Below are 26334 nucleotides of genomic sequence, written 5' to 3' on the forward strand. Positions count from 1 at the left end.
ATGTATGTGTGTGTGTGTGTGTGTGTGTGTGTGTGTGTCAGGTGCTGCGCGTATAGTTGTGTGTGTCAGGTGCTGCGCGTGTATGTGTGTGTCTGGTACTGCATTTGTATACGTCAGCTGCCGCGTGTGTGTCAGGTGTTGAACATGTATGTGGGTGTGAGTGTCAGGTGCTGCGCATGTGTGTGTGTGTGTGTGTGTGTCAGGAGCTGCACGTATATGTGTGTGTGTGTGTGTGTGTGTCAGGTGCTGCACATGTATATGTGTTTGTTAAATGCTATGTCTGTGTATATGTGCATGTGTGCCAGGTGCTGCGTAAATGCTACGTGTGTGTGTGTGTGTTTCAGGTGCTATGCATATATATGATTGTTTCAGGTGCTGCATGTATATATGTGTGTCAGGTGCTGTGCATGTATGTGTCTGTGTCAGTGCTGCACATGTATGTGTGTGTGTCGGGTGCTGCGCGTATATTTGTGTGTGTCAGGTGCTGCGCGTGTATGTGTGTGTCTGGTGCGCATGTATGTATGTGTTAGCTGGCGCGTGTGTCAGGTGTTGAACGTGTATGTGGGTGTGAATGTCAGGTGCTGCGCATGTGTGGTGCCGCGCGTGTACGTGTGTGTGTGTGGTGCCGCATGTGTGTGTCAGTCAGGTGTCGCGCGTGTATGTATACATGTGTGTCAGTTGTGTAAGGTACCACGTGTTTGTGCCAGGTGCTGCGCATGTATATGTGTGTTAAATGCTACATGCATATATATGCGTGTGTGCCAAGTACTGCGTGTGTATATTAGTGCATCTGATGCTGTGCCTGTACGTGTGTGTGTGTGTATGCATCAGCTGCCGCGCGCGGGTGTGTCAGGTTTGTGCGTGTATATATGTGTGTGTAAGGTGTTGCGCATGTATGTGTGTGTCAGGTGCTGCGAATGTATGTGTCTGTGTCAGGTGCTGTGCATGTATGTGTGTGTGTGTGTGTGTGTCAGGTGCTGCACGTATAGTTGTGTGTGTCAGGTGCTGCGCGTGTATGTGTGTGTCTGGTACTGCATTTGTATACGTCAGCTGACGCGTGTGTGTCAGGTGTTGAACATGTATGTGGGTGTGAGTGTCAGGTGCTGCGCATGTATGTGTGTGTGTGTGTGTGTGTGTGTGTGTGTATCAGGAGCTGCACATGTATGTGTGTGTGTGTGTGTGTGTGTGTGTGTGTGTGTGTCAGGTGCTGCACATGTATATGTGTTTGTTAAATGCTATGTCTGTGTATATGTGCATGTGTGCCAGGTGCTGCGTAAATGCTACGTGTGTGTGTGTGTTTCAGGTGCTATGCATATATATGATTGTTTCAGGTGCTGCGTGTATATATGTGTGTCAGGTGCTGTGCATGTATGTGTCTGTGTCAGTGCTGCACATGTATGTGTGTGTGTCGGGTGCTGTGCGTATATTTGTGTGTGTCAGGTGCTGCGCGTGTATGTGTGTGTATGGTGCGCATGTATGTATGTGTCTGGTGCTGCGTTTGTATGCGTCAGCTGGCGCGTGTGTCAGGTGTTGAACGTGTATGTGGGTGTGAATGTCAGGTGCTGCGCATGTGTGGTGCCGCGCGTGTACGTGTGTGTGTGTGGTGCCGCATGTGTGTGTCAGTCAGGTGTCGTGCGTGTATGTATACATGTGTGTCAGTTGTGTAAGGTACCACGTGTTTGTGCCAGGTGCTGCGCATGTATATGTGTGTTAAATGCTACATGCATATATATGCGTGTGTGCCAAGTACTGCGTGTGTATATTAGTGCATCTGATGCTGTGCCTGTACGTGTGTGTGTGTGTATGCATCAGTTGCCGCGCGCGGGTGTTTCAGGTGTTGTGCGTGTATATATGTGTGTGTAAGGTGTTGCGCATGTATGTGTGTGTCAGGTGCTGCGAATGCATGTGTCTGTGTCAGGTGCTGTGCATGTATGTGTGTGTGTGTGTGTGTGTGTCAGGTGCTGCGCGTGTATGTGTGTGTCGGGTACTGCATTTGTATACGTCAGCTGCCGCGTGTGTGTCAGGTGTTGAACATGTATGTGGGTGTGAGTGTCAGGTGCTGCGCATGTATGTGTGTGTGTGTGTGTGTGTGTGTGTGTGTCAGGTGCTGCATGTGTATGTGTGTGTGTCAGGTGCTGCGCGTTTATATGTGTGTGTGGCAGGGGCTGCGCGTGTATATGTGTGTGTAAGGTGCTGCGAATGTATATGTGTGTGTCAGGTGCTGCATGTGTATATGTATGTGAGTGGCAGGTGCTACGCGCGTGTGTGTGTGTGTGTGTGTGTGTGTGTGTGTGTGTGTGTGTGTGTGTGTGTGTGCGTGGCAGGTGCGCGTGTATATGTGTGTGTGAGGTGCTGCAAGTGTATGTGTGTGTGTGTGTGTGTGTTAAATGCCACGTGTATATATGTGTCAGGTGCTGCCTGTGTATGTGTGTGTCAGGTGCTATGTGTCTGTGTGTGTCTCAGGTGCTACATGTCTGTGTGTCAGGCGCTGCATGTTTATATTAGTGTGTCAGCTGTTGCATGCATTTGTGTGTGTCAGGTGTTGCGCATGTATATGTGTGTGTGTCAGGTGTTGCGCGTGTATATGTGTGTGTTTCAGGTGTTGCACGTCTACAGTATGTGTGTGTCAGGTGCTGCGCGTGTATATGTGAGTGTCAGGTGTTGCATGTGTATATGTGTGTGTTAGGTGCTGCTCATGTATGTGAGTGTGTGTCAGGTGCTGCGAGTATATGTGTGTGTGTGTGTGTGTGTGTGTGTGTGTGTGTGTCAGGTGTTGTGAGTATATATGTGTGTGTGAGAGTCAGGTGCTGTGAGTGTATATGTGTGTTAGGTTCTGTGCGTGTTAAATGCCGTGTGTGTGTGTTTCAGTTGCTGCATGTGTATATTAGTGTGTCTGATGTTGTGCTTGTGTGTATATGTGTGTCAGGTGCTGCGTGTGTGTTAAATGCCGCTCCCCCCCCCCCCCCACACACACACATTCAGAGCTCTCTGGATCTGCTCTCACTCCTGAGGCGCGCTGTCTTCCACAGATGCTAGCACGTTGTCTTTCCCCTGCCTGTCATCGGCTCTGCTGTAAGTGTTCTTCCACGACTCCAGTCAGGATGCACTGCTTGTATGACCGCAGATCAGTGGTTCTCCTCACACCCCTATATAAAATATATATATATATATATATATATATATATATATAGATATATATATATATATAGATATATATATATATATATATATATATATATATACAGGTTGAGTATCCCTTATCCAAAATGCTTGGGACCAGAGGTATTTTGGATATCGGATTTTCCCGTATTTTGGAATAATTGCACACCATAATGAGATATCATGGTGATGGGACTCTAGTCTAAGCACAGAATACATTTCTGTTTCATATACACCTTATACACACAGCCTGAAGGTCATTTTAGACAATATTTTTAATAACTTTGTGCATTAAACAAAGTGTGTGTACATTCACACAATTCATTTATGTTTCATATACACCTTATACACACAGCCTGAAGGTCATTTAATACAATATTTTTAATTACTTTGTGTATTAAACAAAGTTTGTTTACATTGAGCCATCAGAAAACAAAGGTTTCACTATCTCAGTCTCACTCAAAAAATTCCGTATTTCGGAATATTCCGTATTTCGGAATATTTGGATATGGGATACTCAACCTGTACATATATGTACCTTACACTTCTTTTTCACTTCTCACGCCTTGACAAAGGGGTTGGATACCCCGAAACGTTGGTGAAACATGCCGTGATTTTTCTCAAATACACATCGCTTGTTGTAAGACCTCGAGTGCCGCAGTATTTTTCCATTTTATTACAAGTTACTTACTGAGGGCACCGTGGCGCATGAGTTACCAGAGGAGTGCCGGGCTGTATTGTATTATATATATATATATATAGTGGACAGCGAAACTCAGGGCACAGGGGACTGTACTAAAGGGGGCAACAAGCAAGGTACAGGGGACTGGACGGGGGGCAGCACGCAGAGCACAGGACTGTATGGGGGATCAACACTCAGGGCACAGGGGACTATACAGGGTGATGACACATAGGGCGCAGGGGACTATACAGTAGGGTAATGCACAGGGCACATGGGACTATACAGGGGGGTAATACACAGGGCACAGGGGACTGTATAGTGGGCGAAACACAGGGTGCAGGGGACGGTTAGGGAGGGGTGTCACGCAAGGTGCAGGGGACTGTATGGGGAAGGGCGCAACACGTAGGGTGCAGGGACTTACGGGGGGGGACACGCAGAGGACTGTAAGGGTGGGGGGTGACATGCAGGGTGCAGGGGACTGTACAGGGGGGGACAACACGTGGGGCACGGGACTGTATGGGGAGGCGGTACGCAGGGGACTGTATGGGGGGTGACACGCAGGGTGCAGGGGACTGTACAGTGGAGCAGGGCGCAGGGGATTGTACGGGGGGCGACACACAGAGGACTGAGGGGGTAGGGCAACATGCAGGACGCAGGGGACTGTACAGGGTGGTGACACGCAGGTGCAGGGGACAGTACCGGGTGTAAGCAACATGCTGGGTGCAGGGGACTGTACTGAGGGGGTCAACACGCAGGGTGCAGGAGCCTGTTCAGTGAGGGCAACATGCAGGACGCAGAGAACTGTACAGGGGGGGGGCGACAGACAGGGTGCAGGGGACTGTACGAGTGCGGGGGCAACATACACGGGAATGTACAGGGGTAGGGCGACATGCAAGGGACTGTACGGGGGTGGGTGTTTGACTTGAAGGGAGCAGGGGACGGTACCGGGGTAAAGCAACACGCATGGGACTGTACTAAAGGGGGGCGACATGCAAGGCACAGGGGATTGTACGGGGGGTGACACACAGGGTGCCGGGGGACAGTACTGGGGGAAAGCGACACTCAGGGAGCAGGGGACTGTACTGAAGGGGGGACTGTACAGGGGAGTGGCATGCAGGGCGCAGGGCACTGTGCGGGGGTGACACGCAGGGCACATGGAACTGTACATGGGGCAACACGGAGGGCGCAGGCGATTTTACAGGGAGGGGGGAAACGCAGGGCACATGGGGACTATATGGGGGAGGTGACACGCAGAGCATAGGGGACTGTACGGGAGGTGACAAGCAGGGCTCAGGGTACTGTACGGGGTGGGGTTACATGCAGGGCGCAGGGGACAGTACCAGAGGAAAGCAACACGCAGTGTGCAGGGGACTGTACTGAAGGGGGCAACACGCAGGGTGCAGGGGACTGACTGTACAGGGGTGGGCAAAACGCAGGGCACAGGGGACTGTACGGTGGGGGTGACACACATAGGGTGCAAGGGACTGTACCAGGGGAAAGTGACACGCAGGGCACAGGACTGGGTGAAAGCGACCTGCAGGGCGCAGGGGACTGTGCGGTGGCGACAGGCAGGGTACAGAGTACTGTATGCGTGGGGGGCAACACGCAGGGGAGTGATCGGGGGTAGGGTGACATTCAGGACACAGAGGACTGCACACAAAACGGAGGGAGGAGCGGATGAGCAGGGCAGATAGAACCGGGGGGGGGGGGGGGGGGGGGGTAGCCAGGCACACAGAATGGGGGGGGAGCCGGGCACACAGAATGGGGTGGGGGCGGTAGCCAGGCACACAGAACGGGGGGAGGGCGGGGGTGCACACCCCTGGGGGGGGAGCCAGGCACGCAGCACAAAGGGGAGGAGCCAGGCACACAGCGAAGGGGGGGTGTCCGGGCACACAGCGCGGTGGGAGGAGCAGGGGGTGCTGGGCACACAGCACGGGGGGGGGGGAGCTAGGCACACAATGGAGGGGCGGGGTTTTCTGGGCACACAGCACGGAGGGGAGTGGCGGGGTAGCCAGGCACACAGCGGGGAGGGGGGGGGGGGAACAGGCACACAGAACACAATTAGTACTTGATAAATAGGCCCCTAATAGCCATATAAAAATAAATCATTTCCGGTGGTGGGTTGTGAGAGACTCAACAGGATACTACTGTGGCCGGGGATCGGATCCACCCAGCTATGGCGGCCACAACTGCATAATTTTATGTGCTGCAGCGCCATTAGGAGAAAATGTCAGTGCCATGCGCCTAATTTTGTTCAGCTGACCGTGCATATGAAGAGAGGCTCCAGATCCCGATATAGCAGCCATAAGAAATGCTAAACCCAATAATTAGTAAATATGCCCCTTAATGAGTAGACAATCGCCTATGCTTTCAATTGGATGATTTTTGTTGTTTATATACTATCTAGGAGCATTTTCATTCACATCGCACAAATATCCATATGACAAAAATATTCAATCACATAAAAGTGACGTTATAAAGTCCTCATAATGTCACTTAGGGGGAGATGTACCAACCCTTGGGGAGAGATAAAGTGGAGAGGTTTCTCAAAGGTTCTGTCATTTCAAAAACTTTTTCAGCCGAAGCCACGGTCGCCTCGGGTAGGCAGAGCCGGCCCTGACTATGTTGATGCCCTAGGCAATATTCTGGCTGGTGCCCCCCCCCCCCCCCCCCCCCCCCCCGTAGATAGTGGGTGACAGGGAGACATTGGCGGACAGCGAGATGGCTGATGACAGGGATGGTGACATGGTGAGGGTGACATTAAGTGACAGGAGGAGGGTGACCGTGAGACGATGACAAGGAGATAGAGGGTGACAGGGAGACATTGGGTGAGAGGGAGTGGATGACAGGGAGACATTGAGTGGCAAGGAAATAGAGAGTATCAGGGAGACACTGGGTGATAGGAAGAGGGAGACAGGGAGATAATGGGTGACAGGAAGAGGGTGACATGGTGAGGGTGACAGGGAGATAGCGGGTGATAAGAAGAGAGTGACAGGATGATAGCGAGTGACAGAAACATAGAGAGTGACAGAAAGATAGTGGGTGACACGAAGAGGGTAACATGGAGATAGTGGGTGACTGGGGAGGCAGTGTATGATAGCTGTGAAGGAGTGATAATTGTAAGTTTACTTACTTCTGGGGCCGGGTGTGAGATGGACTGGTTCTCTCTGCAGGCAGGGACCAGGCTGTTCCTCTTATCTGCCTAGCCTCAATCATCATCCCTGGTGGCACCGCCTCCCATCAGCATCAGTCTGTCAGTCACTCACGAGGCAGAGGGTAGGAGTCCCAAGGGTCCTTAGTCATGGCCCATAGAGCAGCGTGACAGTGTAGTAATGAGTCCAGGGACAGATTGTGGACTATAAGTGGCCCTGGAAAAATATCTGGGAGTGCCCTCACATGGGCGGTGACAGGAAGACATTGGGGGTCATTCCGAGTTGATCGCAACCAGCAACTATTAGCTGCTGCTGCGTTCAACAGTCCCTGCCTATGGGGGAGTGTATTTTAGCTTAGCAGGGCTGCGATCACTTGTGCAGCCCTGCTAAGCTAGACAAAATTCAAGCAGACCAAGAGTAGCCCTATACCCAGGGCCGGTTCAAGCCCTCACTGCGCCCCGGGCAGGGAATGGGGGTGTGACTTAATACAGGGGGCGTGGTCAGTTACGCCCCCTGTACAGTGGTAGCGCCGCTTAAATGCTGAGCGGTGCGCAATGACGTCATCGCGCACCGCACAGCAAAAAGGTCCTCTCCACGAAGAGAAACTAGACGCGTAGCATCTAGTTCCCTTCACGGAGAGGACCTTTGCTGTGCGGTGCACGATGACGTCATCGCGCACTGCACAGCAAAGGTCCTCTCCACGAAGGGAAACTAGACGCGTGGCGTCTAGTTCCCTTCACAGGGGACCCAGCCGGGTGACACAGCAGGCAACGGAGGGCACAGCAGTGGCAGATCTTGCAATGGTGCGGCGCCCTCCAGATGGCGTCAGCGCCCTCCGGAAGGCGGCGCCCTGGGCAAAAGTCCTGCTTGCCCGTGGCAAGATCCGCTACTGCCTATACCTACTTACCCTGTGCGATGGATCCAGCGATGATGGGCCCGGCTTTGACGTCACTCCTCCGCCCTCTGTTGTCCTGGACACGGGTGCGTTTTACTCACCACTCTCCGAAAACACTCTCCAATGGACAGGTGACGCCCCTCCTCGCCTCCTTCCTGTCAATCTTCTTAGCGGTCGCCACTGCGACCGTTTCCGACGGTAGCTGCGACGTAATCTGGTGACCCCTGTCGCCGAGCAACATTGCGCACGCGCACAGCGCCCGCTGCACCCGTTCGCACCGCAGCGAGAAACCGCTGCGTGCGAACGGGTCGGAATGACCCCCTTTGTCAGGGAGAGGGTTACATGGAAATAGTGAGTGACAGGGAGGGAAATATTGGGTGTCACCCACTCTCTCCCTGGAGCCAACACCCTAACTGCAGCCTAATCCTATCCCCACCCTAACTGCGCTCCAACCCTAACCACAATCTAATACTACCCCTACCCTAACACCACCCTAACTGCAGTCTACCCCTAACTGGTGTGTGGGGGAGGGGGTGATCAGTAATGCTGTGGATGGAGGGGTTAAAGCCATGAGGGAAGAAAGCAGGAAAGGGGAACTCATGTAGCCGAGGCAGGGCAAAGGTGCCGCAGATGGGGGTGAGGGTTGGTGTTTGTTGCTGCGAGGGGAGCAGGAGAGGGCAATCTTTGTGGGGGAGAGGTGGGGTTGGATGGATGCCTTTGTTCTGTAAGTGGAAGTTTGGAGCTGTGAGGGGAGTGAGAGCTGGAGAGGGGAACCCGTGTGGGGATGGAGGTGGGGAGGGGGAGTTGGAGCTGCGAAGTAACAGAGGAGAGGGAAGTCTGTGCAGGGGAGTGTTGGGGGTAGGGAGGGGGTAATGGTGCACAGAGGGGATGGGGGAGGTTTTTTTTGGAGGTGCCATGGATGGGGGATGGGTAGGAGCAGTGGAAGGTACAGAGAGGACCAGAGAGAGAAGACTGTGTGGGGGAAGGGGGAGGTTTTTTTTGGAGGCGCTGTGGATGGGGGATAGGTAGCAGGAGTGAGGGCACACACAGAGAGAACTAGAGAACTGGAGACAGGAGCCTGTGTGGGGGAGGAGGGAGGAGGGTTCGGGGGTGCCGCAAATATAGGATAGGTAACAGGAGTGATAGCACAGAGAGGACTGGAGACAGGAGCCTGTGTGGGGGAGGAGGAGGGGGGGGGTTCGGGGGTGCCGCAAATATAGGATAGGTAACAGGAGTGATAGCACAGAGAGGACTGGAGACAGGAGTCTGTGTGGGGGAGGAGGGGGTCCCGCAGATGGGGAATTGGGGGGTGCAGCGGATGTGGGGTGGGTAGCAGGAGTGAGGGCACAGAGAAGACTGGAGACAGGAGTCTGTGTGGGGGAGGAGGGGGTCCCGCACATGGGGAATCGGGGTGTGCAGCGGATGTGGATTGGGTAGCAGGAGTGAGGGCACAGAGAGGACAGGAGTCTGTGTGGGGGAGGAGGGGGTCCCGTAGATGGGTAATCGGGGGGTGCAGCGGATGTGGGGTGGGTAGCAGGAGTGAGGACACAGAGAGGACAGGAGTCTGTGTGGGGGAGGAGGGGGTCCCACAGATGGGGAATCGGGGGGTGCAGTGTATGTGGGGTGGGTGTCAGGAGTGAGGGCACAGAGAAGACTGGAGACAGGAGTCTGTGTGGGGGAGGAGGGGGTCCCGCAGATGGGGAATCGGGGGATGTAGCGGATGTGGGGTGGGTAGCAGGAGTGAAGGCACAGAGAAGACTGGAGACAGGAGTCTGTGTGGGGGAGGAGGGGATCCCGCAGATGGGGAATTGGGGGGTGCAGCGGATGTGGGGTGGGTAGCAGGAGTGAGGGCAAAGAGAAGACTGGAGACAGGAGTCTGTGTGGGGGAGGAGGGGGTCCCGCAGATGGGGAATTGGGGGGTACAGTGGATGTGGGGTGGGTAGCAGGAGTGAGGGCACAGAGAAGACTGGAGACAGGAGTCTGTGTGGGGGAAGAGGGGGTCCCGCAGATGGAGAATAAGGGGGTGCCACGGATGGGGGATGGGTAGCAGAAGTGAGGGCACAGAGTAGACTGGAGACAGGAGTCTGTGTGGGGGAGGAGGGGGTCCCGCAGATGGGGAATCGGTGGTGCAGCGGATGTGGGGTGGGTAGCAGGAGTGAGGGCACAGAGAGGACTGGAGACAGGAGTCTGTGTGGGGGAGGAGGGGGTCCCGCAGATAAGAAATTGGGGGGTGCCGCGCATGGGGGATGGGTAGCAGGAGTGAGGGCAGAGAGAGGACTAGAGGCAAGAGTCTGTGTGGGGGAGGAGGGGGTCCCGCAGATGATGAATCGGGGGAAGGGGGGTGCCGCGGATGAGGGATGGGCAGCAGGAGTGAGGGCACAGAGAGCACTGAAGACACTCACTGCTGTCAGTAGGGGCTGCCGGGAACTGGTGAGCTGAAAGATAGATGCTGCGGGTTACAGGTGGCGGCACACCTGTCAGAATGGTAATGGAAAGCTTCCGACTGGTAGAGGCTCCTTCACAGCTGCGCATTGACAGCGGCTCTGACGGGAGGAAGGGGAGCGGGCATGGACAGCTGGAGAGCCGGTGCAGTGTATGTAGCTCTGCACAGATGTCCTAGGCCTATAGATAGGGCCGGCTCTGCAGGTAGGAGCCCTGCTCCTGATAACAGTCAGATACACGGGGGGATATCGCTGCTGCATCTGTCTGCTTCCCAGCAATCACACGGGGGGAGGGGGGGTGGCACACAGCGGGAGATGGGGAAGCCGGGTACACAGCGTGATGGGGGGAGGGTAAATGCGGGCACACAGCGGGCGGGCTGGTAGCCGGGCACACAGTGGAAGGAGGGGGAGGAGGGGTGGCCTCTGCATCTGTCTGCTTCCCAGCAATCACACGGGGGCGGGCGGGCGGCACACAGTGGGAGGTGATAAGTGCCGGTGCGGGGTGGAGGAGGGAACGGGTATAGACAGAGCGCCGGGGGGACGGGGAGTCTGAATTTACCTGGCCGGAGGCCAACGTCCTGCTGCACGCTGGCTTGGTTCCTTCTTGCTGATCTCCCTGGTCCGCTTGTCACCGGCGACCTCCTCCCGCTGACGGTCCAGCAAGCTTCCTCCGTTGTGGCGGCTCGTAGACGCTCCCAATTCAGGCACCTTCTCGTCCTCCCGCCGGCTGCAGCTCTCCTCGTCATGCACGAGACTGCTTCCCGCTCTCTCCTCGTGCCCAACTGACAGTGCACAGCGCGTGAGGCTACTAGAGCCTTCTACCTTTATGCCACCCATGAGAGAGCCAGATGTACAGTGTCATCCATCTTCCTACTCCCAATTTGCTGAAGCTCATCTATGTTCACCCCCTGCTGGCGGCCACTGCGCAGGAGCAACAAATTGAAAAGCCCTATCTTTAAAATGGGGCATATTTTACTTAATTAAAAAAAAACTATAACTTTCTCAAAATTCACAACCCCAAAAGGCACTACACTGGGACATACTCTATCTAATAAAACAAACCCCAAGTCTTTCTTTGTCCTCTACCCTGAGTTATGCCTTCCCAAAAATCTTTCCATTGACTATATGGGAAAACCATGCTCAAAAGGCACACAGGAAGTAGCAGCAAAAAACTGACAGTTGGAACTTTAGGTTACTCCCAATTCCTCATTTTATTATTTTGCCCTGAAATTTGGCATGCAGCACTGGGTGACGATTCTACGCGCCCATGCCAAATTTCAGCTCAGTACGTCCAATCACTTTGAGGTGTAGCCCCTCAAACACCATGACCCATCTCAGAAGTTCCCTATGGGAGAATTCCGTTTGTTCAATTCAGCCTTAATATAAGGGCACGACCGTGCCCTTATAATATCTATCAGTACAGAGCGGTGTAACTGTGACACATGTGTCCTGACAAGCAGTATAGAAGCTATAGAATAGTATATATATTACTGTATGTATATATATATATATATATATATCAGTACAGAGTGGTGTAACTATGAAACATGTGTCCTGACAAGCAGTATAGAAGCTATAGAATAGTGTATATATATTACTGTATATATATATATATATCAGTACAGAGCGGTGTAACTGTGACACATGTGTCCTGACAAGCAGTATAGAAGCTATAGAATAGTATATATATTATTACTGTATATATATATATATATATCTCAATACAGAGTGGTATAACTGTGACACATGTGTCCTGACAAGCAGTATAGAAGCTATAGAATAGTATATATATTACTGTATATATATATATATATATATATATATATATCAGTACAGAGTGGTGTAACTATGAAACATGTGTCCTGACAAGCAGTATAGAAGCTATAGAGAATAGTATATATATTATTACTGTACATATATATATATATATATATATATATCTCAATACAGAGTGGTGTAACTGTGACACATGTGTCCTGACAAGCAGTATAGAAGCTATAGAATACTATATATATTACTGTGTATATATATATATATATATATATATATATCAGAACAGAGCGGTGTAACTGACACATGTGTACTGACAAGCAGTATAGAAGCTATAGAATAGTATATATATTATTACTGTATATATATATATATATATATATATATATATATATATCAGTACAGAGCGGTGTAACTGTGAAACATGTGTCCTGACAAGCAGTATAGAAGCTATAGATTAGTATATATATATTACTGTATATATATATCAGTACACAGAGCAGTGTAACTGTGACACATGTGTCCCGACAAGCAGTATAGAAGCTATAGAATAGTATATATATTATTACTGAATATATATATATGTACAGAGCGGTGTAACTCTGAAACATGTGTCCTGAGAAGCAGTATAGAAGCTATAGAATAGCATATATATTACTGTGTATATATATATCAGTACAGAGCAGTGTAACTGTGAAACATGTGTCCTGACTAGTGATGTGCACCGGACATTTTTCGGGTTTTGTGTTTTGGTTTTGGATTCGGTTCCGCGGCCATGTTTTGGATTCGGACGCGTTTTAGCAAAACCTCCCTGAAAATTTTTTGTCGGATTCGAGTGTGTTTTGGATTCGGGTGTTTTTTTACAAAAACCCCTCAAAAACAGCTTAAATCATAGAATTTGGGGGTCATTTTGATCCCATAGTATTATTAACCTCAATAATCATAATTTCCACTAATTTCCAGTCTATTCTGAACACCTCACACCTCACAATATTATTTTTAGTCCTAAAATTTGCACCGAGGTCGTTAGATGACTAAGCTAAGCGACCCAAGTGGCCGACACAAACACCTGGCCCATCTAGGAGTGGCACTGCAGTGTCAGACAGGATGGCACTTAAAAAAATAGCCCCCAAACAGCACATGATGCAAAGAAAAAAAGAGGTGCACCAAGGTCGCTGGATGGCTAAGCTAAGCGACCCAAGTGGCCGACACAAACACCTGGCCCATCTAGGAGTGGCACTGCAGTGTCAGACAGGATGGCACTTCAAAAAATAGTCCCCAAACAGCACATGATGCAAAGAAAAAAAGAGGTGCACCAAGGTCGCTGGATGGCTAAGCTAAGCGACCCAAGTGGCCGACACAAACACCTGGCCCATCTAGGAGTGGCACTGCAGTGTCAGACAGGATGGCACTTCAAAAAATAGTCCCCAAACAGCACATGATGCAAAGAAAAAAGAGGTCCACCAAGGTCGCTGGGTGGCTAAGCTAAGCGACCCAAGTGGCCGACACAAACACCTGGCCCATCTAGAAGTGGCACTGCAGTGTCAGACAGGATGGCACTTCAAAAAATAGTCCCCAAACAGCACATGATGCAAAGAAAAAAAGAGGTGCACCAAGGTCGCTGGATGGCTAAGCTAAGCGACCCAAGTGGCCGACACAAACACCTGGCCCATCTAGGAGTGGCACTGCAGTGTCAGACAGGATGGCAGATTTAAAAAATAGTCACCAAACAGCACATGATGCAAAGAAAAATGAAAGAAAAAAGAGGTGCAAGATGGAATTGTCCTTGGGCCCTCCCACCCACCCTTATATTGTATAAACAGGACATGCACACTTTAACAAACCCATCATTTCAGCGACAGAGTCTGCCACACGACTGTGACTGAAATGACTGGTTGGTTTGGGCCCCCACCAAAAAAGAAGCAATCAATCTCTCCTTGCACAAACTGGCTCTACAGAGGCAAGATGTCCACCATATCATCATCCTCCGATTCCTCACCCCTTTCACTGTGTACATCCCCCTCCTCACAGATTATTAATTCGTCCCCACTGGAATCCACCATCTCAGGTCCCTGTGTACTTTCTGGAGGCAATTGCTGGTGAATGTCTCCACGGAGGAATTGATTATAATTCATTTTGATGAACATCATCTCCACATTTTCTGGAAGTAACCTCGTACGCCGATTGCTGACAAGGTGAGCGGCTGCTCTAAACACTCTTTCGGAGTACACACTGGAGGTGGGGCAACTTAGGTAGAATAAAGCCAGTTTGTGCAAGGGCCTCCAAATTGCCTCTTTTTCCTGCCAGTATATGTACGGACTGTCTGACGTGCCTACTTGGATGCGGTCACTCATATAATCCTCCACCATTCATTCAATGGTGACAGAATCATATGCAGTGACAGTAGACGACATGTCAGTAATCGTTGGCAGGTCCTTCAGACCGGACCAGATGTCAGCATTCGCCCCAGACTGCCCTACATCACCGCCAGCGGATGGGCTCGGAATTCTTAGCATTTTCCTTGCAGCCCCAGTTGCGGGAGAATGTGAAGGAGGAGATGTTGACGGGTCACGTTCCGCTTGACTTGACAAGTGTCTCACCCTGCAGGTCTTTGAACCTCTGTAGACTTGTGTCTGCCGGAAAGAGAGATCCAACGTAGGCTTTAAACCTAGGATCGAGCACGGTGGCCAAAATGTAGTGCTCTGATTTCAACAGAATGACCACCCGTGAATCCTGGTTAAGCGAATTAAGGGCTCCATCCACAAGTCCCACATGCCTAGCGGAATCGCCCCATTTTAGCTCCTCCTTCAATCTCTCCAGCTTCTTCTGCAAAAGCCTGATGAGGGGAATGACCTGACTCAGGCTGGCAGTGTCTGAACTGACTTCACATGTGGCAAGTTCAAAGGGTTGCAGAACCTTGCACAACGTTGAAATCATTCTCCACTGCGCTTGAGTCAGGTGCATTCCCCCTCCTTTGCCTATATCGTAGGTAGCTGTATAGGCTTGAATGGACTTTTGCTGCTCCTCCATCCTCTGAAGCATATAGAGGGTTGAATTCCACCTCGTTACCACCTCTTCCTTCAGATGATGGCAGGGCAGGTTCAGGACTATTTGCTGGTGCTCCAGTCTTCGGCACCCGGTGGCTGAATGCCGAAAGTGGCCCGCAATCCTTCGGGCCACCGACAGCATCTCTTGCATGCCCCTGTCGTTTTTTAAATAATTCTGCACCACCAAATTCAATGTATGTGCAAAACATGGGACGTGCTGGAATTTGCCCACATGTAATGCACGCACAATATTGGTGGCGTTGTCCGATGTCACAAATCCCCAGGAGAGTCCAATTGGGGTAAGCCATTCTGCGATGATGTTCCTCAGTTTCCGTAAGAGGTTGTCAGCTGTGCGCCTCTTCTGAAAAGCGGTGATACAAAGCGTAGCCTGCCTAGGAACGAGTTGGCGTTTGCGAGATGCTGCTACTGGTGCCGCCGCTGCTGTTCTTGCTGCGGGAGGCAATACATCTACCCAGTGGGCTGTCACAGTCATATAGTCCTGAGTCTGCCCTGGTCCACTTGTCCACATGTCCGTGGTTAAGTGGACATTGGGTACAACTGCATTTTTTAGGACACTGGTGACTCTTTTTCTGACATCTGTGTACATTCTCGGTATCACCTGCCTAGAGAAGTGGAACCTAGATGGTATTTGGTACCGGGGACACAGTACCTCAAGTAATACTCTAGTTCCCTGTGAATTAATGGTGGATACCAGAAACACGTTTAACATTGCCCAGGCTGCCAAGGCCTGAGTTATCCACTTTGCAGCAGGATGACTGCTGTGATATTTCATCTTCCTCGCAAAGGACTGTTGGACAGTCAATTGCTTACTGGAAGTAGTACAAGTGGTCTTCCGACTTCCCCTCCGGGATGATGATCGACTCCCAGCTGCAACAACAGCAGCGCTAGCAGCAGTAGGCGTTACACTCAAGGATGCATCAGAGGAATCCCAGGCAGGAGAGGACTCGTCAGACTTGCCAGTGACATGGCCTGCAGGAATATTGGCTTTACTGTCTAAGGAGGAAATTGACACTGAGGGAGTTGGTGGTGTGGTTTGCAGGAGCTTGGTTACAAGAGGAAGGGATTTAGTTGTCAGTGGACTGCTTCTGCTGTCACCCAAAGTTTTTAAAGTTGTCAATGACTTCTGATGAATGCGCTCCAGGTGACGTATAAGGGAGGATTGTTCCTAGGTGGTTAACGTCCTTACCCCTACTTATTACAGCTTCACAAAGGCAACACACGGCTTGACACCTTTTGTCCGCATTTCTGTTAAAATAATTCCACACCGAAGAGGTGATTTTTTTTTTTGTAATTTGACCAGGCATGTCAATGGCCATATTCGTCCTACGGACAACAGGTGTCTCCCCGGGTGCCTGACTTAAACAAATCACCTCACCATCAGAATCCTCCTTGTCAATTTCCTCCTCAGCGCCAGCAACACCCACATCGTCATCCTGGTGTACTTCAACAGTGACATCTTCAATTTGACTATCAGGAACTGGACTGCGGGTGCTCCTTCCAGCACTTGCAGGGGGCGTGCAAATGGTGGAAGGCGCCACCTCTTCCCGTACAGTGTTGGGAAGGTCAGGCATCGCAACCGACACAATTGGACTCTCCATGGGGATTTGTGATTTAGAAGAACACACAGTTCTTGGCTGTGCTTTTGCCAGCTTAAGTATTTTCTTTTTTCTAGCGAGAGGATGAGTGCTTCCATCCTCATGTGATTCTGAACCACTAGCCTTGAACATAGGCCAGGGCCTCAGCCGTTCCTTGCCACTCCGTGTCGTAAATGGCATATTGGCAAGTTTACACTTCTCATCAGACGCTTTTCATTTTGATTTTTGGGTCATTTTACTGAACTTTTGTTTTTTGGATTTTACATGCTCTCTACTATGACATTGGGCATCGGCCTTGGCAGACAACGTTTATGGCATTTCATCATCTCGGCCATGACTAGTGGCAGCAGCTTCAGCACGAGGTGGAAGTGGATCTTGATCTTCCCTATTTTACCCTCCACATTTTTGTTCTCCATTTTTTAATGTGTGGAATTATATGCCAGTAATATATCAATAGCAATGGCCTACTTTACAGTACTGAGATATATATATATATATATATATATACTGGTGGTCTGCAAAATTCTGCACTGTCCTCCTACTATATACTACGCACAACTACAATGCAGCACAGATATGGATAGTATACATGATGACACAGAGGTAGAGCAATGGACTACTGTACCGTACTGCTATATATATATTGGTGGTCAGTAGAATTCTGCACTGTCCTCCTACTATATACTGCGCACAACTACAATGCAGCACAGATATGGATAGTATACTTGACGACACAGAGGTAGAGCAATGGACTACTGTACCGTACTGCTATATATATACTGGTGGTCAGCAAAATTCTGCACTGTCCACTGTCAAAGTAAAAAAATATCGCAGTACACACATCACGTACAAACTACACACAGATGGCCTCCGTTCGTGTACTTGTTCTGCCATGCGTGCGCATATTCGCAATTTGCATATGGTCGCTCCTGCAGTCCTGCACATTAGCGCGTGGTATGAGTATTTATGGTAGAGGTTGTGAATGCATGGAAAAGCCATCAAAACACATTACATATTTAATCCAAATAGTGCACAATGTACACAGTCTCCCTGCACCACACCAGCACGTTACAACTGTTTAAATGGTATCAGAACAAAGGGATTCACCTTTACAGGATAGGAGGGGACAGAACAAGGTTATAAGGTGGTGTTTGGTATCCAGCTGTAGGGTATTTTAAGGGCAATATTATGGTGTTGGTTTGCAGAAGATTGCACGTTCCTGCGAATAGTTATGCACAGGAGCTGAATATAAATATAAACTGTATTTACTGTACATTTGGTATGCGGGGGGAACCCAGAGGAGACCACCCACAAGTGCATCTGGAACAGACATCGCCCACCTATTCAAGCAAACCTATGATCTCTCCTGTACTGTAAATGACAATCCCTGTGTCCAATGGACAAAGAGATTACAGTATCCATTGTGTTAAGTTTTTGGAGATTGTATAAACTAGCCAGCTGCATGCCTGGTCAGGGACAGACTCTAAAGGTTATCTACCCAGATGACTGAGGACCAGACTGGGAAGTGCAGGCGACAAAAACAAACACATATGTACCATTGACTGTAGCCATTATTCTATTGTATTGTATTGCTTTGTTACTAGAACCCCCTTTCAGTAATAATATGTTGTGGTGTCGGAACCCGGCATTTTAAATACAAACTGGTGTCATGTTTTCCTTTCCCTGCTAAGGCTATAAGTGTATTACTATCACATGTGTAGCTGTTAAGGGCTCACAGAGTATCTTTGGGTGTGTACGCACTGAGTGTACTTTGTACAGCCAGCGCAGCGTTTGTACGCAAACTACGTACACGGTACGGGGCTCTGTACGCTAATGGTGTAATAAGTACAAAGGTATTTTAAGGAAGTAAGTGTAAAGACACAAACGTAGGTCTGCATAAAAGTTTATACAGAACAAGTTGTGTCTAGTGGGCAATAGTAATTAGTATTGTTCACATTTATAGAGCTGTGTGATTTGTTTTATTGCGGACGCAGGGTTTTGTACACGTGTCTCGGACAAAGTACAGGACTGCGCACGCAGCGTAAAAGACACGCACGGTTGCGTGTTTACGCAAAGGGTGTAAGAGTGCGGGCGCTAAGTACAAATTACACAATAGTGTCGTTTAGTTAAAAGGTGGGACAGTAGCCATGCTACAATAGCACAAAACTACCCGGTTTCTAAAGCAGATTAGTATAAAACTTTTGTTTAAACTGTATTGCCTCTGGGGGTAAAGCTGCCAATCAGAACGAGTGAAAATTTTCTGTACAGAAAAACAAAGTGTATTTGAGTGAGTGAAAGCGGAGTGAGTGGAGCTGAACCCAGGAACTGAAGTGGTCTAAGTGGCAGGAGTGGTAACACTGGGTTAGTAGAGGCCCAGTGGCGTAGGGTTCGCTACCTTGCATGATTAGAACTAAGTGGTCTAAGTGATCTGAAGTGGTCTAGGTGTCCCATACAACTAGGTGATCTGGAGTGGTCTAGGTCAGGTGGTTTACAGCAATCGTAGGGCATATAGATAACTAGTATCTATAGGCTGTGCTATTGCATCACATGTCCGTGTGTTCTGCACAGCACAACGTGATACCATTGTGTCATATGCGCTGTGGAAAAGCATACGCAGATGTGATTGTATAGACAAAGGGGTTTTTCTTTGATAACGTCAGGAAATCTCCCTGGTGGGCTTCCACTGGAAAGGGTGAAGAATAGTTATCTGATTTCTCTGTTTTTCACCCTACAAAAATTCCAGTTGAAAGATACCGAAAAGGAATTTTTCGCTGCCTCTCTCAGGAAAATATTCCAACAGAACCTCCACCGAAAGAAATTATGGTGCTGTAAGGTCTGATAGGAGCCATAGGTTGGGTACTTCGCCTTCGCTATCAACAGTGTATGGTAGTACCGGCCAACGTGGGCGAGAGTGGGTGGAAGCACTCAGAGATACTTTCACCGTCTACTTACATTGAGTATTTTGGTGTTTGTGGAAAAAAATTTTAGTTATTAAAAAAGACCCACAAATATGGGAGCCAGTTGCTCAAGTGAGAGACGTTTGTGCAGGGTTCAGGCTGAACAAGAAAGACCAAAAGGGTCAGCAAGGTTTATCATGTGTGAAAAATATGGTTCACACACGGAAGTTTAATGCAATGAGTGGGTACGTATGACTGACAAAGATAGGGTATCATTCCCAAAGGTGGGCAGCTTTGAACCAGAGTGTCACAACTGAGGGCCTGAGCTGACGGGAGGCAGCCTCAGTTGTAGGGGCTGAGGTGTAATGGAACCTGGCAGGTTGTATCAGACCCCTAGACATATAGAAGAATTGCCCGAAGGCGTGACCACGACAACCAGGAATAAAAGTCAATGATGTTTATTTATGACAAACTCCATGCATCACAGTAGCAGTAAAGAAACATAAAAATCAGCAGAGAAATAATAACACAGTTCCTGGGTACTACAGGGTGGCAGGGGCCACAGAGCTCTGGTGGTATGAGACAGTTCTTATTATCTGCAAGTTGGAAAGTCCTTACCAGGCTCAACTGTAGCAATGCAGAAAGCCCAGGGTCGTACCAGCTGGTGTTCCAGGGAAAGCTGGACTGCTGAAGATAAAATGCTGCTGTGGGTACTGGTTAGAACCAGACAGGTGTTGGCACAGAGTGGATACTGGCTGGAACCATTTAAATAATAAATGAGGCTTGAGAGCGATGCAATATGGATGAAATGTAGAATTTGAGAACGGAGAAATAATAATACCGGTGGAGAGAGGTAAACTGCAGAAAGGACACCGGCCCTTTAAGAGAAGCTGTACACTGCTGGAAGCTGGGCTGGAAGCAGGTGATTGTTGTAGCTGGAAACAGGTGAGTCCAGAATGGATCGGAGAGTCAGGCTACACCGCAGATGGAATGCTGGTACACCGGCCCTTTAAGAGAAGCTGTACACTGCTGGAAGCTGGGCTGGAAGCAGGTGATTGTTGAAGCTGGAAACAGGTGAGTCCAGAATGGATCGGAGAGTCAGGCTACACCGCAGATGGAATGCTGGTGCGGGTCTCTATAGCAGAAGTCTGGAGACAGGAGCTGGAACCTGGAAGACAATCACAGGAGAGAGACAAACTGGAACTAGGTTTGACAACCAAAGCACTGACGCCTTCCTTGCTCAGGCACAGCATATTTATACCTGCAGCAAGGAAGGGGTTGGCTAGGCAATTATGCAGATTAACAATACTGACAACAGATTGGAGGAAATGATCAGCTGACAGAATCCAAGATGGCTGCGCCCATGCAGACACTTGGAGGGAAGTTTGGTTTGTAATCCATGTGGTAATGAAAACAGTAATGGCGGCGCCGGCCACAGGAGACAGGAGACGCCAGGCTGACAAGTGCACATCCAACCACGCGGACACAGCGGAGGCCGCGGCTGACGTAATCGCCACTCTGACACTCTGCATGCAGAAGCTCAGGGACGGCGGCGGAGGCCGCGGGAGACGCCATGCCAGATGTAATATGGCGTTACTGTGACAGCGTCTCAGAGAGACAGGAGAGGATGCAGGAATGTGAACATTAAGATAACAGATGGGATCCGGTCCTGGAGCGCTGAGCCAGCCTTAGGAGGCATCTGATGGGTAAGAAATGGCGTCCAGATACCCGGATCGTGACAGCACCCCCCCCCCCCCTTTAGGAGTGGCCCCAGGACACTTCTTTGGCTTTTGAGGAAACTTGGAATGGAATCTCCGGACCAAGGCAGGAGCATGGACATCAGAAGCATTGGTCCATGAACGTTCCTCAGGGCCGTAACCCTTCCAGTCAATAAGATATTGTAGTTGACCGTAACGGTGACGTGAGTCCAGGATCTTGGCCACTTCATACTCAACGCCTCGTTGAGTTTGGACTTTCGGAGTTGGAGGAAGTGAGGAATGAAACCGATTCAAGATCAGCGGTTTCAACAGGGAAACATGGAATGTCCTGGGTATTTTTAAGAAGGGAGGCAAATGGAGTCTGTAAGCAACAGGATTGATGACTTGTTCAATCTTGAAAGGACCGATATAGCGAGGTGCAAACTTCATACTGGGAACTCTTAACCTCATCTTCGTGGATAACCATACCCGATCACCCACCTTGAGAGCAGGAACTGCTCGACGCTTCTTATCCGCAAACTTCTTGTACCTGAACGATGCCTTGAGCAGAGCTGATCGTACGCTCTTCCAGATATTGGCAAACTGATGCAAGGTGATATCCACTGCGGGAACAGAAGTTGCTGGAAGCGGTTGGAACTCAGGGACTTTAGGGTGGAATCCAAAGTTAGTGAAGAATGGTGTTGAAGCAGATGAAGAATGATACTGGTTGTTATGACAGAACTCGGCCCAGGGAAGTAATTGAACCCAGTCATCTTGAGAGGAGGACACATAGATGCGGAGGAAGGCCTCCAAGTCCTGATTCACCCTCTCGGTTTGACCATTGGTCTGAGGATGGTAAGCCGTGGAAAACTTTAGCTTGACTTGAAGGACTTGACATAAACTTCGCCAGAATTTGGCTGTGAATTGAACTCCTCGATCTGAGATAATTTCTTCAGGAAGACCGTGGAGTCGGAAGATCTCTTGTATGAATACTTGAGCCAACTTGGAAGCTGATGGAAGACCGGTGAGAGGAATGAAGTGTGCCATCTTGGTGAACCGGTCAACTACCACCCAGATGGTATTGAACTTGTTGCACATGGGTAAATCTGTAATAAAATCCATCGACAAATGGGTCCAAGGTCGACGGGGAACAGATAGTGGAACCAGTTGCCCCGCAGGCGACTGGCGGGATACCTTATGTTGAGCACACTTTGGGCAAGATGCAATAAACTCCAAGACGTCCTTTTTCAGAGTTGGCCACCAATAGGACCTAGAGATAAACTCCAGGGTTTTTTGGATACCTGTATGTCCGGCAAAACGGGAAGCATGGGCCCAATGCATGACCTTCTTCCTTAGCATCGGTTTCACAAAACTTTTCCCTGATGGGGGCGTAGAGTCCATCCCTACCGTGGAGAATGCCAACGGATTTATAATAGGATGCTTGTCTGAAGACTCTGACTCATTTTCTTGCTCCCATGAGCGGGAAAGGGCATCGGCCTTGCGATTCTGAGAGCCCGGACAGAACTGGAGTTTAAAGTCGAACCTGGAAAAGAAAAGTGCCCATCTGGCCTGACGAGGGTTGAGACATTGTGCGCCTTTCAGATATAAAAGGTTCTTGTGGTCTGTAAGTATGGTGATTGAATGAGAAGCTCCCTCCAACAGATACATCCACTCTTCTAGAGCGAGCTTGATGGCTAGCAACTCCTGGTCGCCAATGGCATAGTTGCGCTCAGCTGGGGAGAACTTCCGGGAGAAGAAACTGCAAGGGTGTAAATGGCCATCTTTAGCCCTCTGAGATAACACCGCTCCTACTCCAACGGAGGAGGCATCCACCTCTAAGATGAAAGGAGAGTCGATGTCAGGCTGTTTCAGAACAGGCGCAGAGATGAACCTTTGTTTTAAAAGATGAAATGCTTGCATGGCTTCTTCAGACCACTTGGACGGGTTAGCACCCTTCTTAGTGAAAGCAGTAATAGGTGCCACAATGGTGGAAAAGTCTCGTATAAACTTTCGGTAATAGTTGGCGAACCCCAAGAACCTCTGTACCCCTTTGAGGGTTAAGGGTATCGGCCAATTTTGGATTGCTTGTAGTTTCTCAGGATCCATCTCTAGTCCGGAACCGGACACAATGTACCCTAGAAACGGGATGGACTTGACTTCAAAGATGCATTTCTCTAATTTGCAATAGAGATGATTGACACGGAGACGGGACAGAACCTCTTTAACCCAAAAACGATGTTCCTCTAAATCGTTGGCAAAAATGAGGATATCGTCTAGATAGACCACGACATGACGGTATAGAATGTCTCTGAAGATCTCATTGACAAAATGCTGGAAGACAGCTGGAGCATTGCTCAATCCGAAGGGCATGACGAGGTACTCATAATGTCCGTCACGGGTGTTAAAGGCGGTCTTCCACTCGTCACCCTCACGGATCCGGATGAGATTGTATGCACCTCTCAAGTCCAGCTTTGTAAAGATGGTAGCTCCGCTAACTCTGTCAAAGAGCTCAGTAATCAGGGGTAAAGGATAACGGTTCTTGATGGTAATGTCGTTCAAACCTCTGTAGTCGATGCACGGCCGCAGACCACCATCTTTCTTTTTTACAAAAAAGAAGCCTGCGCCGGCTGGGGAAGAAGAAGGTCGAATGAACCCCTTTGCTAGGTTCTCTTTAATGTATTCCTCCATAGAATGCGTCTCAGGCAGAGACAACGGATAAGTTCGGCCTCGAGGTGGAACCTTCCCTGGAACGAGATCGATCGGGCAGTCCCATTCTCTATGAGGAGGAAGGATATCAGCAGAAGCTTTACTGAACACATCCGTGAAATCTTGATATGGAGGAGGTGGAACATCAGACGACCTGGGGGAGGAAGAACAGACAGGCAACACTTTAAACAAACATGTCTCAGCACAGGAGGAACCCCATGCCAGGATTTGCGTAGTCGTCCAATCAATTGTAGGATTGTGAAGACGGAGCCATGGAAGGCCCAGGACCACAGGATGTGTGGCTCTTGGAATCACTAAAAGTGAAATAAGTTCGGAATGAAGAACTCCCACTCTCAGACGAACTGGTAGAGTCCTTAGAGGAATAACTGTATCAAAAATTTTACTGCCATCCACGGCAGTTAAGGAAAAGGAGGAAGGAAGTCTCTCGGTGGGTAGGGACCACCGTTTAACATAGGCTTCGGTAATAAAGTTCCCAGCTGCTCCGGAATCCAGGAGGGCAATGACATTCTGATAACGTTGAGCAACTTGAAGCGAGACTGGGAGATTACAATCTTGAGGAGATGGAGAGGAGATCATTACTCCTAGCCGGCCCTCTCCTTGGCGAGCTAGGGTTTGGAGTCCCGGACGTTTGGGACAGGCATTAATGGTGTGAGACGGAGCTGCACAATAAAGACAGAGAGACTCGGAGAGACGTCTTCGGCGCTCAGCAGGAGTTAAACGGGAACGACCAATTTGCATGAGCTCATCTTTAGATGGTGACAGTTGGCGAGGAGGAGGAGCAGAAGATTTTGGAGCAGATGATCTTCCATGCTCAGTTGCTCTCTCTCTGAACCGTAAGTCAACTTTCGTACAAAGTGAGATTAGCTCATCTAACTTGGAGGGTAAGTCTCTGGTAGCTAACTCATCTTTAATACGCTCGGATAAACCATGCCAGAATGCAGCATACAGGGCCTCGTCGTTCCATGCCAGTTCGGATGCCAGGATCTGGAACTGTATAAGATATTGTCCTACAGTACGTGATCCCTGGTGTAAACGGAGAATCTCAGACGAAGCTGAAGTTACCCGGCCTGGCTCGTCGAAGATGCGCCTGAATGTTGACACGAATGCAGTGTAAGAAGATAGCAGGGTGTCGGACCTCTCCCATAACGGTGATGCCCAGTCAAGGGCTGAGCCACTGAGAAGAGAGATGATGTAGGCAATTTTTGTACGGTCACTGGGAAAATTGCCAGGTTGTAGCTCAAACTGAATCTCACACTGGTTGAGAAATCCCCTGCAGAATCTTGGAGATCCGTCAAATTTTGCTGGCGTTGGAAGATGAAGACGTGGAGCAGAAACGGGTAAGGTGGGTGGGGTTATAGTTGGAGTCACTGTGGTTGACGCACCGGACGCGTCTGATCCACGGAGGGTTGTCTGAATCCCATCCAGCCGAGTAGAGAGATCCTGGAGACAGCGGATGATGTGGCCCTGTGCAGCCTCCTGATGTTCAAGTCGGGCTGCCAGTTCTTGCATTGGCCTAGCCGCTTGATCCTGGTCTCCGGCTGGATTCATTAGGTCAGTGCTTACTGTCACAACTGAGGACCTGAGCTGACGGGAGGCAGCCTCAGTTGTAGGGGCTGAGGTGTAATGGAACCTGGCAGGTTGTATCAGACCCCTAGACATATAGAAGAATTGCCCGAAGGCGTGACCACGACAACCAGGAATAAAAGTCAATGATGTTTATTTATGACAAACTCCATGCATCACAGTAGCAGTAAAGAAACATAAAAATCAGCAGAGAAATAATAATACAGTTCCTGGGTACTACAGGGTGGCAGGGGCCACAGAGCTCTGGTGGTATGAGACAGTTCTTATTATCTGCAAGTTGGAAAGTCCTTACCAGGCTCAACTGTAGCAATGCAGAAAGCCCAGGGTCGTACCAGCTGGTGTTCCAGGGAAAGCTGGACTGCTGAAGATAAAATGCTGCTGTGGGTACTGGTTAGAACCAGACAGGTGTTGGCACAGAGTGGATACTGGCTGGAACCATTTAAATAATAAATGAGGCTTGAGAGCGATGCAATATGGATGAAATGTAGAATTTGAGAACGGAGAAATAATAATACCGGTGGAAAGAGGTAAACTGCAGAAAGGACACCGGCCCTTTAAGAGAAGCTGTACACTGCTGGAAGCTGGGCTGGAAGCAGGTGATTGTTGTAGCTGGAAATAGGTGAGTCCAGAATGGATCGGAGAGTCAGGCTACACCGCAGATGGAATG

This window comes from Pseudophryne corroboree, chromosome 8, assembly GCF_028390025.1.
Source record: "Pseudophryne corroboree isolate aPseCor3 chromosome 8, aPseCor3.hap2, whole genome shotgun sequence".
Lineage (NCBI taxonomy): Eukaryota > Metazoa > Chordata > Amphibia > Anura > Myobatrachidae > Pseudophryne > Pseudophryne corroboree.